At 36.2% G+C, this 16,828-nt stretch overlaps 1 protein-coding gene across 11 annotated transcripts in view; it reads left to right on the top strand.

Moving 5' to 3' along the window:
- Positions 1 to 16,828, top strand: part of ZNF407 (zinc finger protein 407) — a 447,661-nt gene that overhangs the window by 69,044 nt on the left and 361,789 nt on the right. The window lies entirely within an intron of this gene.

The raw sequence follows: 16,828 nt of genomic DNA, 5'->3' as shown, positions 1-16,828 counted from the left end.
ATGTTCCTGGCAATGTCCTCTGTCTACCACTCCCCTGAGATATGTGCTGAAGCTGAATCGGCTAGCTTGTGGTGGCTAGGGACATCTGGTGGTTAGATATGCAGGGATTTTCTGAGTTAGGTGACAATACGGTTAGTAGCTTGAAATTGGGAGTGTTTATACCATGGAAATGGGCAAACCTTAACTCTCTGTTTCCTTTCTTCCTTCTCCTGAGAGCAGGTCTGCTCCCAGGCTTCTAAGGAAACAACAACAAGAACAACTATGCAAAAATGCCCCACAATTATTGAGTCCTGTTTTGATTCAGGCTAGAGTTAGGGCAAGGGAGCAAAGGGTTATGAAACATGAAACCAGTGTTTGAGTTTTACTGCTTCACTTGGCAACTTCTCTGAATAGCTGAAACTATTCTGAGTGTATTACCAATTATTGCTGTGCTACCATGTTCAGTGGTCAGTATTCAAGACGGTTTTCCAGTTTGTCCTACTTGTTTCTTGACTTCTGTGATACTGGGGTGTTTTAGTGTTGGTTTGTTTGTTGCCTCACTTTCTGCTCCTCACACACCCTTTGCTTGCTCCCTACCTCTGCCTGACTTGGAGTGGCCCCCATCCCACATGGGTTCTGGTATCTAGTCCCTCATCTGTGCATACCAGGCATCATTACATTTTTTCTTCTAAGGGCCAGATAGTAAATGTTTTGGACTTCATCGGCGACATGGTCTCTTGTCCTACATGCTCAGCATTGTAGTGTGAAAGCAGCCATAGGCAACATGTAAATGACTGCTTGTGGCTGTGTCCTATAAAACCCTATTTCAGAAACCACGGGCAGGGTGCATTTGGCCTGAGTGTTATAATATGCCAGCCTCTGATTCATACTTTCTTTTTGGGTGACATCCTTTAATGTAATGGCTTTAAAAACTATCTCAGTGCCAGTCCTCCAAGTTGATATCTCTAGCCCTGATTTTTTAATTTTTCTTATCTTTCCTTTCCTTTCCTTTTTCCTCCTGAGGACCAGACTTGTTATTTTTAATGTTTGCTCGAATATTCTGAAGGCATCTCAGACTTTAGGTCAAAATAGTGCCTTCATTTGCTTCCCTGAATTTTTCTCCTACTTCCACCTCCATCCTCAATACTCATTACCCACATTGGCCTTGAACCTGCCAGCCCTGTTTCTGCCTGAGGGTTGGGGTGAGAGTGTCATTGACTTCTTTGTTGACATTGGGGTGCTGGTTTAATTGCCTTCTCTTGACCACCTACTTCTCACATGGCCTTATAATTTTCTTCATGGTGTAATTTAAAAGTATTTTGTGTTTTTATACCCTTCTGTATTGTTGGTACCTTCCCACTCAACTTGTAAGGTCCCTCTGGGCAGGAATTATTGACTTTTGTATCTGCAGCCTTTTAAACATTACCCTCCTGCATAGTGGGTTTTCACTTACTGAGTTTTATTGAGGGCATGTGTTTTTCTATGTTCTGACATTAAGAAGAAAACAGAGATACGTGTTTAATATGGGAAATAGGGACAAACAAAATGAATGCAATATAATGCAGAATGTTAAAGGGACATATAAAAATGGGAGAAAAGGCTTTCTATTTGTCTTTCCTATTCTCTGTCCTTTGCTCTTTGCTTTCTTCCCTTTCTTTATTTTATTATTATTATTTTGGATAGTTTTTTGTATTATTTTAGCTTTGACCCCAATGGACTTTGAAGTTCTACCCTTTTTTACTTTTATTTTAGTGGTTATGTAGTGATTACAGTATTGTTTCCTTGATTATCAAAGTTGAATCTTAAGTGGTTATCTTATTTCCTGTGTACATAGTGCAGAACCTTGAACACTTCAGTCCCAGTCATTTTCTTTCCTATGACTAAAGGAAAGTTGTTGTCAAGCATTTTAATTCTGTAGATGTTTTATATCTACTGACAACATAAAAATTTAAATCTTTTGTTTATATTTTCCTATCAGAATTTTTATATGTATTAAACAATTAGACATAGTTTAGACTATTTTTTTTAAGTAGTCTACACTCAGCATGGTGCTCAAATTCATGACTCTGAGATTAAGAGTTGCACACTTGGCACCTCTAGTTTAGATAATTTTAAAAAGATATTACTCTTTTGCTTACATGAAAATAAAATCTGTAAGTAGAGTACATTTCTAAAACTTTCACAATCAGGATCCACCACCTCTGAATCACTTTTCAACTCACAGGTTTCAGAGCATAAGTTTTCTCATATGCTATTGTCCTGTTTGCCATCAAGTATATGTGTGAAAGAGTATCATTTGAAAGAATAAGTCAGTATTATCTCTGGGATATTTTTCCAGGCAAGGACACTCAGGAAGGCCGTGGCATAATTTGATGGGGCAGCTGTTCAAGAAACTGACTTCCTCTCCTGCATTTTTCTGCTGTTCAATTAAGTGGACTGAACAGTTCCTCTTATAGGGCTTTGAGCGGGCCATGGGGCCTCCTCCCTCATTCCCTTCTATCTTGGAGATCTAGTGGAGACTGTTGTTTTATGCAGGCAGTATTCACGTACCTTTATCTAGTTATCTCTTCATTTCTTCTGTGTCTCTTGAGCTATTTATGACAGAATTCCTTCTTTCTGAAAAATACCCTTTTGTGTTTTTTTTCTTAATTTTAATTTTTTAGATTTTTAAGTTTATCCACGAAAGAGACACACACACACACACACACACAGAGAGAGAGAGAGACACACACACACACAGAGAGAGAGAGAGGCAGAGACACAGGCAGAGGGAGAAGCAGGCTCCATGCAGGGAGCCCGATGTGGAACTTGATCTCAGGACTCCAGGATCACGCCCTGGGCCAAAGGCAGCGCTAAACCGCTAAGCCACCCTGGCTGCCCCCCCTTTTGTGTTTTATTACTAAAGAATTTTTATTTGAGTTACCCTTTTGTGTTTTAATTAGTGTGTGCCTTGTCAGTGATGAATTATTTCATGTTTTATTCATCTGAGAATTTTTTTTCTTAAGATTTCATTTTTAAGTAATCCCTACAGCCAATGTAGGGCTTGAACTTACAACCTTGAGATCAAGAGTTGCATGTACTACTGACTGAGCCCACAAGGGGCCCCTCATTTTTTATATATACACGTGTATATATGATTTTTTCCCCTTAATTTTGAATGATATATTTGCTGGATATAGAACTATAGGTAGACTTGAGTAGTTATGACAGAGACTATATGGCTTGTAAAACCTAAAATACTTAATCCCTGGCGCTGTTCAGATGAATTTTACCAATCCCTGCCCTTGAACTTTGCAAGGGTCATTATTTTAAAGTCTCTTTCTGATAGTCCAGTATTACAGCCTTGATTCTGTTTCTGTTTCCTGTTGTTTCTGTTGGTTTTTAAAATTTGTTTTGTTGGTTTTTTTTTTCTTCTTGTGTTGCTTATTTTTATAATGTGATGGACATTTTATTAACAGAATTATTAGCAATAATTTGAGATTTTCCTCCAGTAAGGGTTTATATTAGCTTCTGCCACATAGCTGGTGATATGGATATTAGCCATCTACAATCATCTCAGTTTAATTGCATAGGTTATTACAACTTGAGGTAAGCTGTAGGACTTTGACCACCTTTCCCCTCTGGTTTACCATGCTCTTGGAGTACAGCTCTTTGGGGTTCAGCCTTATGTGAATTGTGTTCCTAGGGGAGTTGCCCTTTCCTTCCTCTCCTACATGCCTTGGACTCCAGTTTCTGTCTCCTGATGTCCTGGTGGCTGTGAGAAGCACATTTGGCCTCTCTGCCATCCTCTGCTGAATTGTAGATACTTGTAGGAAAGAAGGAGCCCCAAATGCCAGTTTTATCTTCATGAGTTTATTGTCATGAACCTCTATTTTCCCCTCAGGTCCTGAACACATAATTTTTCAGTCTTTTGTTAAATCTTCAGTCTTTAGTCACACATTTTTCATGTTTTATCCAGTGTTTTTAGCTGTTTTCACTGTGGGTTAGTTCAAATTATGAGGTTCGAAATTAGCAGCTCTCCTACAGTTTGATCTTATGTGAATTTCAACATTTCAGAAATTTGACTTAGTTGTGAAATGTATTTTTTGAAATATTAAACAGATTAGGAATTTATTCCCCTTTTTCTTGGTGAATGGGGAATTAGGTGACTAAAAGAAGATTGATATAAATATATACACCTACAAAACGTTGAGACAAGATGGATATATGTGTGTGTGTGTGTGTGTGTGTGTATATGAATAATTTTTTTGGAAAGTGATGTCAGGGTTTTATTTGTGCTTTACTTGTAAGCTATATAGTAAAATTCAGAGATGCTGAAGAGAACATTTTTGAAGCCTGTTTAGACAAAATTAAGCAGAGTGTTGGCTAGAATAGGAGATGGGGAGATGTTATGTATGGGGATCAGCAAGTAAGAAGCTATGCTTTCTCTTGTTGTTACCTAGAAGAACAATCTTTCTGACTATCTTGTTAACTGCTTGACTAGAATTTGCATAAGAGCTAAGGATATAGGAGCAATTAATTTTATTCCTAGTTTTTTTTTCAAGATTTTATTTTATTTTTTCATGAAAGAGACACAGAGAGAGGCACTAGTTTTTAAAAAGACTTTTCATTGCTATCTAGCAGTGACTGATTCATAGAATCCGTGATATAGGCCTACCCTATCCTGTGAGCCTTAGGCCTGTATTTTCTTTAGCTCCTCAGTGTTTGTATTAAGATATCTTACTGTATTTTTTTAAGATTTTATTTATTTATTCATGAGAGACACACAAAGAGAGGCAGAGACACAGGTAGAGGGAGAAACAGGCTCCTTGCAGGAAGCCTGATGCAGGACTCAATCCCAGGACCCTGGGATTGTAACCTGACCTGAAGGTGGATGCTCAACTACTGAGTCACCCAGGTGTTCCAGGATGTCTTACTGTGTTTTAAAACTAGACTTATCCAACATAACTCTGTTACCTTTTTATTGTGTACTTGTCTGTAAGTGAATTCTGGTTCTGATTTTTGTGTCTGCAATCATTAGAGCAGTGCCTAATGCAGTGGGCATGAAATAAATGGTTGCTCATTGCATGTGTAGGTAAAAGATTGGAAAATTTGTCAGGGAATGCATAGCGTTCTTCTAATGATTGCACAGTACCTCCTTGAATATCCTGAAGTTCCTGCTAGATTGGAAATGTACTACTTCTTAAGGAAACCTATTCTATTTTTGATTATTTCTTACAAAATTTTCCTCCTAGGAATTTGCTTCTTTGCATCTCCCAATCATATGTCTTTGTGTTGCTACACATAGGACTGAAACAGAGCAAGCATGATTCCTCTTCTATGGGATGATCCTTTAAACATTGGAAGTTGATTATCATTCATTCTGCCCTCAGCATTGTCCTTTTCTGATTCTTTCAGTGGCTCTGCATGTTTTTTTTTTCCACTTTATACTTTAATACTTCTTAGGAAACGTTTTTATTTTTTCCAGTGTCCTTTGCTTTCTAGAGTAGTCCAGTATTTATTTATGTAGGTATGTATGTATGTATGTATGTGTATATGAGTGTGTGTGGGTGTGCATGAGAGTAGGGGGAGGGGCAGGAGGGGAGAGAGAGAATCTCAAGCAGATGCCATGCTGAGCATGGAGCCCAATGCCTGGCTCCATTTCGTGACCCTGAGATCATGGCCTGAGACACTTAACTCATGGAGCCACCCAAACACTGTAGTCCAGTATTTTAGATGAGGTCTGATTCTTATGAGTGCCAGACCCTTCCTTGTACTACTGCATGTACAGATTGAGATCTTTTCACATTGAAAGTGTTTTAGACGCTTTTCCTACATGCGTATCTTTCTTATTTAAAACATTTTCATTCATGGTATGTAGTTCAGAAAATCAGGGGAAAAGTGAAGGGGGTTTCTTCGGTCCCCAAAGAATTCTCTTCAGAACTGATAAACACACTTTCTCCTCATAATAGAGGATGAAAGTGCACGTTATATGTGGTGCATTCTGTTTGACATTCGAATATAATTCACTTTATTATTATTATTTTATTTTTGGCAAATGTAAGAAGTGATAGCTGAAGTTAGTTTAAAATCAAATTTACAACTTGGAGTTGATGCAGTTTCTTTCTTAGATTGATAGTCTTGAAAGGAATCCGAAGCCCCAGACCTATTATAATTCTTAGTGTTTACCCCACCACACTGGCTGTTTTTATTTCTAAAACTTATATTAAAAACATGAAATATAATGTTCATCTTAAGTTAAATATTATAAGAGCCAAAGTGTTTGTGCTTATTTATTGTCAACACTGGAGATTTAAAATCTAAGCACTCAGTGGTTTTCAGGCAGTGCTTACCTTTTTTTTTTTTAATGATTTCAGGTGGTCACAACATAAACAAGTTTTTTTTTTTATTTTTTAAATTTTTAATTTTTTTTTTTTTTTTTTTATGATAGTCACACAGAGAGAGAGAGAGGCAGAGACACAGGCAGAGGGAGAAGCAGGCTCCATGCACCGGGAGCCCGATGTGGGATTTGATCCCGGGTCTCCAGGATCGCGCCCTGGGCCAAAGGCAGGTGCTAAACAGCTGCGCCACCCAGGGATCCCTTTTTAAAATTTTTTTTTATTTTTATTTGTTTTTTATGAATAAACATAGTTAGGAGAATTTAAGTCTTAACCTCAGTGCAAATCAACAGACATGCACGATTCATTGTTTTTCATGCTGCTCTTGACCCTGGGCACAAATGTGAAGAGACAGTGTGCCTGGTCCTGTGGGGTGCACGCACAGAAACCCAGGTGAACCAGGTATCTAAAAAAAAAAAATACCTCATATGCCCTCTGGATATTCAAATTATAAATTTTTCATGTGTTTGGGGTGTTGTGTCATAAACCTCACATTTATATTATGTTGTATATTATCTTACAATGTCAGATGCATTCTGAGGAAACATGTGCAGCATATGACATCATCAGAACAGCTTTACTCCTCTTTAAAGATTCCCATCCTGGAGATAATTTGTTCATGGTTTGTCAAATAAGAATTCCCACTTTCCATGGTGAGAAATATTACTACCATATATATGAAATGCTTTGAAATTTCCCATTTTTACAATTGGCAGGTTTTTTTTTTTTTTAACAAGAGTAATCAGATAATGACGCACTTAATGCTTCAGAACCTTAGAGTAAGTAAAAAAACACAGTTTTTTTTTTTTTTAAGATTTTATTTTATTTATTCATGAGAGGCACAGAGAGAGAGAGAGGCAGAGACACAGGCAGAGGTAGAAGCAGGCTCCATGCAGGGAGCCCAACATGGGACTCAATCCCGGGTCTCCAGGATCACACCCCAGGCCGAAGGCGGCGCCAAACCGCTGGGCCATGGGGGCTGCCCCACAAACATTTAAAAGGACATAAGTTGAACATATTTCAAGGACATAGAATGAACTTCCTTAAATAAGAATTGCATATAGCCATATCAGTTGCTGAAAATATTTGAACTTATGTTGCCACACCCACCCAGAGAGGAAATGTACCTAGATTAGGTCCCCCAGCTGTCCTCACTATTTGAAGTAGTGAAAATATTCTTCCCAAGTTTGTTGTATGATAGATGAGAACACTGATGTTTTATGACAGGAGGAGGAAGGTATATTTTTAAATTAAAAAATACATTTGCATTTGTGGAAGTCCTCAATTATTGAAGGAGGAGTCAGGTGCATTAAAGATTCTTAGGTGGGACCTAACTTAACACAAAGCAAGTAGGTATCCAAAGTGCCCATTGACCTACCTCTTTACTTTGAGAAGCGAGGTCAGAAAGGAGATGGTAAGTATTCCTGAAGATCTTTAGAGCAGGACACAGGTGGTCTTCCTTTCCTTACAGCATTCTTAAGACATGGGATGACTTCATTTAGCTTCAGAGAAGTGGATCTGCCTCACTCTTTCTGTCAATGGGATAAGTTGATCACTTCCTTTTTTTTTTTTTTTTTTTTTTTAAGTATGGTCATACAGCTCTGGAATTACTTGGCTTGATGTTTCTAGCCTACTACAGTTTTGTAAGGTGCTTTAGGAAGCTGATAACTGGAAATGATCAGAGCCCCCTTTTTTGGTCAGAACTTACTGCAACTGAGAATTTGGTTATTATGATTCTATCTTGGACTCTAGCCAAGTTGGTTTCTTATTTGATGTAATATAAGAGCTTCATAATATCCTGAAGTCACGTATATTACAATGACTACACTGTTTTTCTATCTAAAGTTCTGGTGGTGGTTTTTTTTTTTTTTTGGCTCACAGTTTTAAAAGACAAATTTACTCTTTTTTCTAATGGCACTTACTAGAAAAATCTCTTGTGGATTGACTTGGTCAACTTTTGTCTTGACAGGAGCATTTTACAACTTGGTGATCTGTGCTCTGTTACTGTGTCATAATAATGATGGCTGTTGTGTGTGTGTTGTGTGTGTATACCCTATGTGTTTGAGTGTACACATTCGTGTTTGTAGGAAATATATGGTGAGTTCTTTTTCAGAATTTTGAGTGGGTGGGCTCTAATATTTGCTTCTGCTTGTTGATTGGTCAGCTTTTGTTAGCATGTCCTTGCTAAACTACTGGTTTGCTTTCTGAAGATGTAATTGTAACCAGGTGTGTAAGGTCAGGGTAGAAAGCAGTTTTATGGAGCTTTTGTTCTAATAGCATATAACAAATCACTGGAAATGTGAGTCATCAGCAAAAGGCACTTTATAAAGCAAAAGGTGGAAAAATGTGCAGCATTGCAAATTTTGCAGGGCAAAAGTATTTATTGCTGTCAGAAACTGAAGTTTTTGAATTAGTTTATTCTTTTATTTATTTATTTATTTTTTGCAATTAGAATATCTTATTTGGTTTATAGGATTCCATTTAATTTTTCATAGAAATAGGATTATTCTGGGACAAGTATTAGATCTGATATTAAGCATTTAAAACTAACAGTTATCATTTGCTGTGGGATGATTTGTGTTTGGTTTCTTTGACTAAACAGAGAATAAGAAAGGTTTGAATTTTTTTTTTCCTCTGAAGAACACTTATGTCTGTATTTTGAGATACTATGCAGTGCTTCTTTTATTCTCTTGCACTATTCTTATTTTAAAGCCAAATCTAATAGTGGGCTGTTGGCTTTGTCTCATTCCTCTTAGTGAATGAGTTGTGTTTGCAGAACATACAAAGTTTTTTTTGCTTGAATACAGCATTTATGATTTATGGCCAACATGTATGTAGCCCTGATTTTCTATTGAGAATGATCCTTATTGTCTTTGTGTACTAACTCAGTGCAGAAGCACTTGTCTGTTTTGAGCTAAACCAGACCTCTTGTAAAAAGAATCAAATTATTTCATCATGTTGAAAATGAAAAGCTATAATTACTTGTAATTAGACTTCAGAATTTTTGAAAATTGAGGAATTCTTTTCCAGAGGTTTAAGATCACTCCAAATCAGTGCCTTTGGAAAATAGGAAATAATTTTCTGTTCAATTTGAAATTGATTTAATTTATGCCTTTGACAGCTATTTTGCTTTGATATTTTTGTAGTGGAAATCATAGAACTGTGGTGATTAGTGCTGTAACATTTTGTAATATCATACACTAGTTTGTTCAAAACTTGGTCTCCTGCTTTTAACAAGTTTCTGTAAAATCTGGATTATAAAAGATGCTAAGTAATTATTTTTGAGCCCCATAGATGAATAGTACATGAGGAGTTTTGTAGATTTTTTCAGAGGTTTCTAAAGTTTCTAAAAGAAAAAAGTGAGGACTGTGTTTTTCCAGAGTAACAAATTTTTTTCCTTAAGATATTGGGAAATTTGTATATGCTTCTGTAATTTGTTTAAAAAGAGCTTCAAGATAAAAGCATTTTTTCTCAGAGTATTTAACTTCTAATGTTAAATTTCAAAAGAAATATAAAAACTTTTTACTCATTGCTTAATTCTTACCATATAAAAAGATGAATACTTATTTATTGAAAATACTCTGGATAAATTTTACTTATTTCGTATCTACTGTTTAGTATTACCAAACTGCTCAGTAGCTTTCAATTTTCAGAACAGTTCAGTAAGGAAAGAATTTTGCTCTTCAGAGAGTTTTCTTGAGAATCTGCATATCACAAACTGAGTATTGTGTAAATGGCATCATTTTTGCATGATTTGGAAAACAACAACTCCTTTGGACCAAGTTTAATCATAGTTCATAGAACCTGGAGAGGAGCTAAGTTTACTGGAAGCTTCTGTAGATTGTAAAGGTGGCTTCTTTGTTTAAGGAGTTAGCTTAAAGTAAGTTCTAACTTTTATTATTTAGTAATTTTACCTTTTGAAGCTCCCTAAGAAATCCCCCACCAATGAGTCAGCAGATGGTGTCCCTTTCTGTAATAGTTACGGCCTTTGGAGCATGTGTGCTGGACTATAAATCTGTGTTTCCTTGCCACTTCATTTAATTGGGATTTTGAAAAAACTGATCACCTTAAACATATTCATTGCTTGCTTGCTTTCTTCTTCTTCCTTTTTTTTGTTTTGTTTTGTTTTGTTTTGTTTTTTTTGTTAAATGTAAAGTCAGTATGGCACCGATCATATATTTTTCACTGTAAAAATAATTTTAAACTTGTTGTAGCTTAGAATTTTTTTAGCTGTTTCTCTTTTCTTCAAATTAGGCATTTATAATATAAGTCACAGTTGTAATGGTAGCAGAAAGATTATTATTGCTGTTATAATTGCCTATTGCCCTTTTAAAGGAATATGGAGTATAACATATTCTGATATCAAGGCTTTAGTAAGAGGAATTCAGAATTGAGGTCTTAATACATGGGTATTAAAACACCCATAGGAAGAGATGTGATCAACTCTGTGTTCAGAATATATTCAGAATCCAGCTGTTCCTAGTCTGTGGTGGCTGTGGATCCACGTCCCCGATCTCCTTGATTACTGCCTTAGTCCCTGGCAGGTCTCTCCCTTCTTCTGCTGCCTCTGGTCTGTTCTCAGCTCTGTAGCCATTTTGATCCTTTGGAAACATACTTAGTTTGTGTCACACCTCTGCCTAACATGTTTTCTGAGTCACTGCTGTTCCCTCCATGGTCTCGGACCCCATGTCTCTGGGTGCACCTACCTCCTCTGGCACCCTACCTGGCTCATTCTGCTCCTTGCCATGCTGGCTTCTTTTTTGTCTTGAATATGTAGAGCATGCTGTCTCCTATGTTTGAGCCCTACTAGGGGGACTCACTGAAATGTTCTTGACCCATGTACCTGTTTGGCTGATACCATCACCTCCTCTGAGACCATCCCCAAACGCCACCTTCTCAGTGACCTACCCTGCTTACCCTGTTTACTACCTCACACTACCTCAGCTTGGTCCTCCTGGCTTCCCTTATTCTAGTCTGCTCTTTGGCTTAGCACTGATCATATTGTAACTTACTCCTTAATTTATTTATTAGTCCTGTTTGTTGTTTGTTTTGTAATCTGACTCTCCTTAGGGCAAGGATCCTTGGATTTTGTTTATTTACCGGTTTCCAAAGGCATCTTGAAAGGTGCCTTGTAAAAATCCTTTCAATTTTTTTCTGCCAAGTGGGTCGTGTGTAGATATGGACACAATGCAGACAAACAGACTAGCCTTCCAATCACTGGGCTGCACTTAGTTTTTCCTTGCTTCCTTGAATTTTGACTTTTTTTAGACTGTTAACTTAGGTTCTTCTTATACTTCTATAGTCTTAAACTTTCTGGGAAATCTGGGTACAGAATTCTTTCCCTTAATAGTCTTTGGTCTTCTCCAAGTCAATAGATAAACCAAATCCAGTATCATATTCTCTGAAATCTTCATCTTATCTGTTTCCCAGTTTATACTAAATGTGTGACCTGCTTACTCATGGTAGAAACTTTGTGAACCTCTGTAACTCTGGTGCTTCTGCCACCCAGCATGAGGTTATGTTTACCCATGTTTTCTTTCTTTTTTTAAAAAGATTTATTCATTCATTCATTCATTCATTCATTCATTCATTCATTCATGAGAGACACAGAGAGAGAGGCAGAGACACAGGCAGAGGGAGGAGCAGGCTCCATGCAGGGAACCCAACGCAGGACTCGATCCTGGGTCTCCAGGATCACACTCCGGGCTGCAGGCGGCACTAAACCGCTGTGCCACCAGGGCTGCCCTTACCCATGTTTTCTGTAAACTTTTCATCACATTGGGCCATTTCCTTTGCTACTGCCCAAGATTAGGTCTTTATGATCCTATCCTGGCCTGTTCTATTTTCTTCCTCTTTTCCTTCTTTTCTTCCCGATCCAATCTGTCCACTATATTGTTACAAGATGTAAAACCCTAATTCTGTTTTCATTCCTAATTCGTACCCAATTCTATCTCATTTTTATTGGAAAATCTGTCATGGTTCTTCATAACTTGTGAAGTTAAAAACAATGGACATGGACATGGGATTAAGTCTGTGACACAACCTAGCACCAGCACTTTACTATAAAAGAGATATAAACCCTTGTTGTTATAGATGTTCAGTGAGAGAAGAGTTCCATGATAGGATGTTTGCAAAATGGTGAGTTAAAAGTTTTTTAACAATGTAAATGTGTAAAATATGTCATTTAAAAAATAATTATTGAGATTGATTAGGTGGTAGCACTCTTGTAAACACTGAGGATACATTAGTAATCAGACAAACTCATCAGCTCCCATGGAGTTTGCAATTGAGTGGGACATACAGACAATGAGGAGGATGAAAATGAAAACATGTAGTACCTGGAATGGTGGTGTGCCCTCAGGAGGAAGGACCTCAGGAGGGAGGGAGCGGGTCAGAAGTGTTGAGGGCAAGAGTGTCTGGCTGTGCTCAGCCTAGAAGGTCATGAAGGAAGGCTTTGTATTAAGGGCCACCTAGGACTGAAGAGATTCATTGTATTACCCTTTTAATAGTTTTGGAAATCAGGGAGAAATAGTGAATTATATGTGTTTCTTTGCCTTATGAAAAATTGTGGCGTTATATAAGACATTAAACAGAAAGATAATTCAAGGTACTATTAAAGCAATATCTATATATGTCTCTTTGTAAATTAGTGCTAATGGTCAGTATAACTCAGACTGTTTTAGATTTGGAATTCTACTTGCATTCATTTATTACAAAGTCAATACTCAGTTTAAAAATTAAAAAGATTAGTAATTATATAAGGTTTCAAAGAAAAGTACTAATGTTATGATCCACCTAACATCATATGGTTTCAGAAATGTCATGAAAATGATTCTTTTACCTTATATTTATAGTGCATAGATAGCTTATTCTTCTTACCACTGTTAATTAATACTTTTATAGTAATTATAGAATACTTTAAATATACATTATTCTTCTGAATTTAAAAGATCAGGCTTTTAAACAAATTAATTTTGAAGGATATTACAACTGACCTGGACTTTCATAAATTCTAAATAAATAATTATTTTTAAAAGACCATCAAAAATAATCTTTTAGAAAACATTTGTTTCTCTGTGAATTCCACAAAATTCCACATGGCTTCTCAACATCTTTACTCTTCAAGTTTAGTTACACCCTTGGACCCTTGGAGGTCATTGTCTTACTTACATGAAGAAGTGATTGCCCTTGAAAATACATGTATTAGAAGCTTTTTTTCTCAGTTATATGATGTGAAACAGAATGTGATACTCACTAGTCAAAAGAACACGCAACGAATAAATGGCAAGTAGAGGTACATCATCAGATATGATGTGCAGAGTTCAAAATATCTCACTGACTCTGTTGAAATGGTGACTCATAAGTGTGAATGGGAGCATTTCAGCTCTGAGGTAAATTTCTTACAGCTTAATAGTAACCCTGATAATGAAGTGGGAAGCAGGTCAAAATGCTATCAGTGAAAATAAGGAAAAGTTGGGGGTGTGGTAGAATGGATGAGCGGTGTGCTATGGTGTGGATACACCACAGTTTGTGTATACGTTCCCAAGGTGAGGGATATATGTATGGAATGTTTCCAGTGTTTGGAGATTATGAACAAATGGGATAGAAATCTCATTGCTGTAAATATCTGGGAATGGGATTGCAAGGTCCTATGGTGTGCGTTTAGTTTTCTAAGAAACTGGTGCTAAATGGTTTTCCAGACCGGCTTTACCACGTTGCATTACCATTAGAATGTTCCTTTTATCCTTATTAGCACTTCGTATTGTCAGATTTTTTGTTTTAGCCAATCTGTTAAATTTCTGTGTTTAGTATCTGATTGTAGTTTTAATTTGTATTTCCTTCCTGACTAATTACATTGAGCATCTTTTCATGTGCTTATTTGCTGTTAGTATTCTTCTTTGGTGAAGTGTTACATCTTTTCACCAATTTACTAATTTGGGTTGTTTATTTTCTTATTATTGAATTTGGGGCTACTCTATATTCTGGATGTAAGTCATTTATCAAATATATGTTTTGTAGATATTTTTGTGGTTTGTGTTTTCATTCTCTTCCCAGTTTTATTTAAACAGCAGAAATTCTTAATTTGATGAAATCCAATTGATCAACATTTTCTTTTATGGTTTATACTTTTAACTTTGTGTCTGAAAACTCATTGCCAAACCTAAGGTCATGCAGATTTTCTATTTTTTTAATAGAAAGCTTTTATAGACATTTTGGGTTTTACATTAAGATCTGTGAACTGTTTTGAGTTAAATTTTTCTTAATATTTTGTGAAGTATGGATTGCATTCCTTTTTGCATGCAGTTATTCAGTTAGCTTTTTGCATTGAGTCTTTTGAACACTGGAGAGAATTGACGTCTTCACATTATTGAATCTTCCTCCCATCTATGAATGCAATCTATATTCATATTTATTTAGGCCTTTCATTTTTTATCAATGTTTTGCAGTTTCTAGAATACGGGTCTTACATGTACTTGTTAGGTTTACATACAGGTATTTTGTTTTTCTTGGTCCTATTGTAAATGATACTATAAAGCAGTTCTAATTTTCAGTAGTTAATTGCTGCTGTATAGGATTATGTGTCAGGTGACCCCTATCTAATGATGTATTAGTTCTAGTAGTCTTTTTAAAGTCTATTGTACTAATATTTGATAGTATATTGTTATTTTTGTTTTCTTGCCAAGAGTCATTGGAGTGTCATCCCATCCCTTTGCACTGCAGATATAGTCATTGAGAGTCAGACTGGAAAAGTGATTGCTTTACAGTTTTTGACTAGTTAGTGGCAATATGAAGCAATGGTCCAATTTTCTTGACTCTGGTTCATAAACTCAACATTTTGTGTGTGTGTGTGCTTGAGGTTGTAGTGTGATTTTTACAAATTCCGAAGCAGTGTTGTCATTTAATTAGGTCACATGGATTGTCATTTACTATGTGATCCAGGAGAATAGAAAGCTTCCACCTCAAGAGTTCCTTTCTGCCTGCTTTCCTTAGGAGCTGAAGTTGCCTATGTCAAAAGGAAAATACCTTACAAAGGAAGCATAAATCATTATGTTGTTCTGACCTTAATATTCTTTAGTTTTTCAGAGATGTGGTATTTGTAGGTTGTGATGGCAGATAACAGCTGGGGGCTTGAGAGATAGGGCAGGACAGGTTCAGGTATAAGTGGGCCCAGGTGGGATGCTGCCATGGTGGGAACCTCATCCAGATGTCATCGTGAGGACATGGGGCACCAAGCTGTGAGAGCAGTATAGTGAAATGTAGAAATAGGCACCAAAAGGACATACCGTGAAAAACCTAACCTGGCTTCATGATATTTATGCCTAGTTTATCTCTGAAAAACAAGTTGTTTGATTGTCAAGCACTTGTAATGTATCTTGGATCAATATTTCTCAATAGAAATACTGGTTAATTATGTTAAAATTAAAAAAAAAAGTTCCCCTGTGTATAATAGCATAAATAGTTTCCTTGTTAAATTATGTTGCCTGCCTTCTTTCAGAGAAATTTTAGATGCCATAGACCTTTAATAGAGGATTCATGGATAAACAATTCTTTTTACAAAGAAACATGTATAAAAACAAACAAGGCTAGAAAAATGTAATTAACTCCATGATATCTTGAGATCTTAAGGAAAATAATATTAAAACAATCAACACTACTCACCTCATTAGAATTAAAAGAGAAAACAAGAGGATGTTATCCAACATGAACAGTTTTATTTAGTGTTCATGATTTTGCCAAGAAATTTAAAACTTGGCTTTTTAGGCTTTAGGACATTTGATATTACATATTATGAATTTTGAAAATCAGAAAGAATGTTAGGGAAAGAATCTATATCTGAGATTTTGAAGTATTTGTATTTTTTTTTTTTTTTTGGCAGGAGATGAAATGGGACATAGTACATTTGTAGAAGAATGTCTTCCCTGTTTTGGACATTATTTCTATTTATTTTAGCTGGCATTTCATTAATATTTTGGTCTATTGCCAAGAGATTAGGGCATGTTGGTATTTATTTACTTTGATCATCCAATCACATTTTGATTTACTCTGATTTTTATATATTTATTATTTTAAAAGATTTTATGTATTTATTTGAGAGAGAGAGAAAGAAGTGAGAGAGAGAGAGAGAGCATGTGTGCAAGAGGGTCAGACAGGGAAGGAGATGGAAAAGGAGAGACTCTTCAGCCGAGTCCACAATGAGCGTGCAGCCCAACTTGGGGCTCAGTCTCACCACCCTGAAATCATGACCTAAGCTGAAACCAAGAGTTGGATGCTTAATTGACTGAACCACCCAGCTGTTCCTGATTTTCATTTTGATTTGGAATTAAACTCTTGATTTGCAGTTAGAGCTGTTTTAGTTTATATGTTAAAGAGAAATATTTTAATTAAAAATTATATTTGTACTCAAAACTATTTGTATCTGTTCATCTTTTAGATACTTAAAAACAATTTTTAAAACCAATATTAAACCTCTT

Source organism: Canis aureus, chromosome 1 (assembly GCF_053574225.1).
Source record: "Canis aureus isolate CA01 chromosome 1, VMU_Caureus_v.1.0, whole genome shotgun sequence".
NCBI classification, from domain to species: Eukaryota; Metazoa; Chordata; class Mammalia; order Carnivora; family Canidae; genus Canis; species Canis aureus.
Note: the sequence above shows the minus strand (reverse complement) of the source record. Positions and strands in the feature narration are given on the sequence as shown.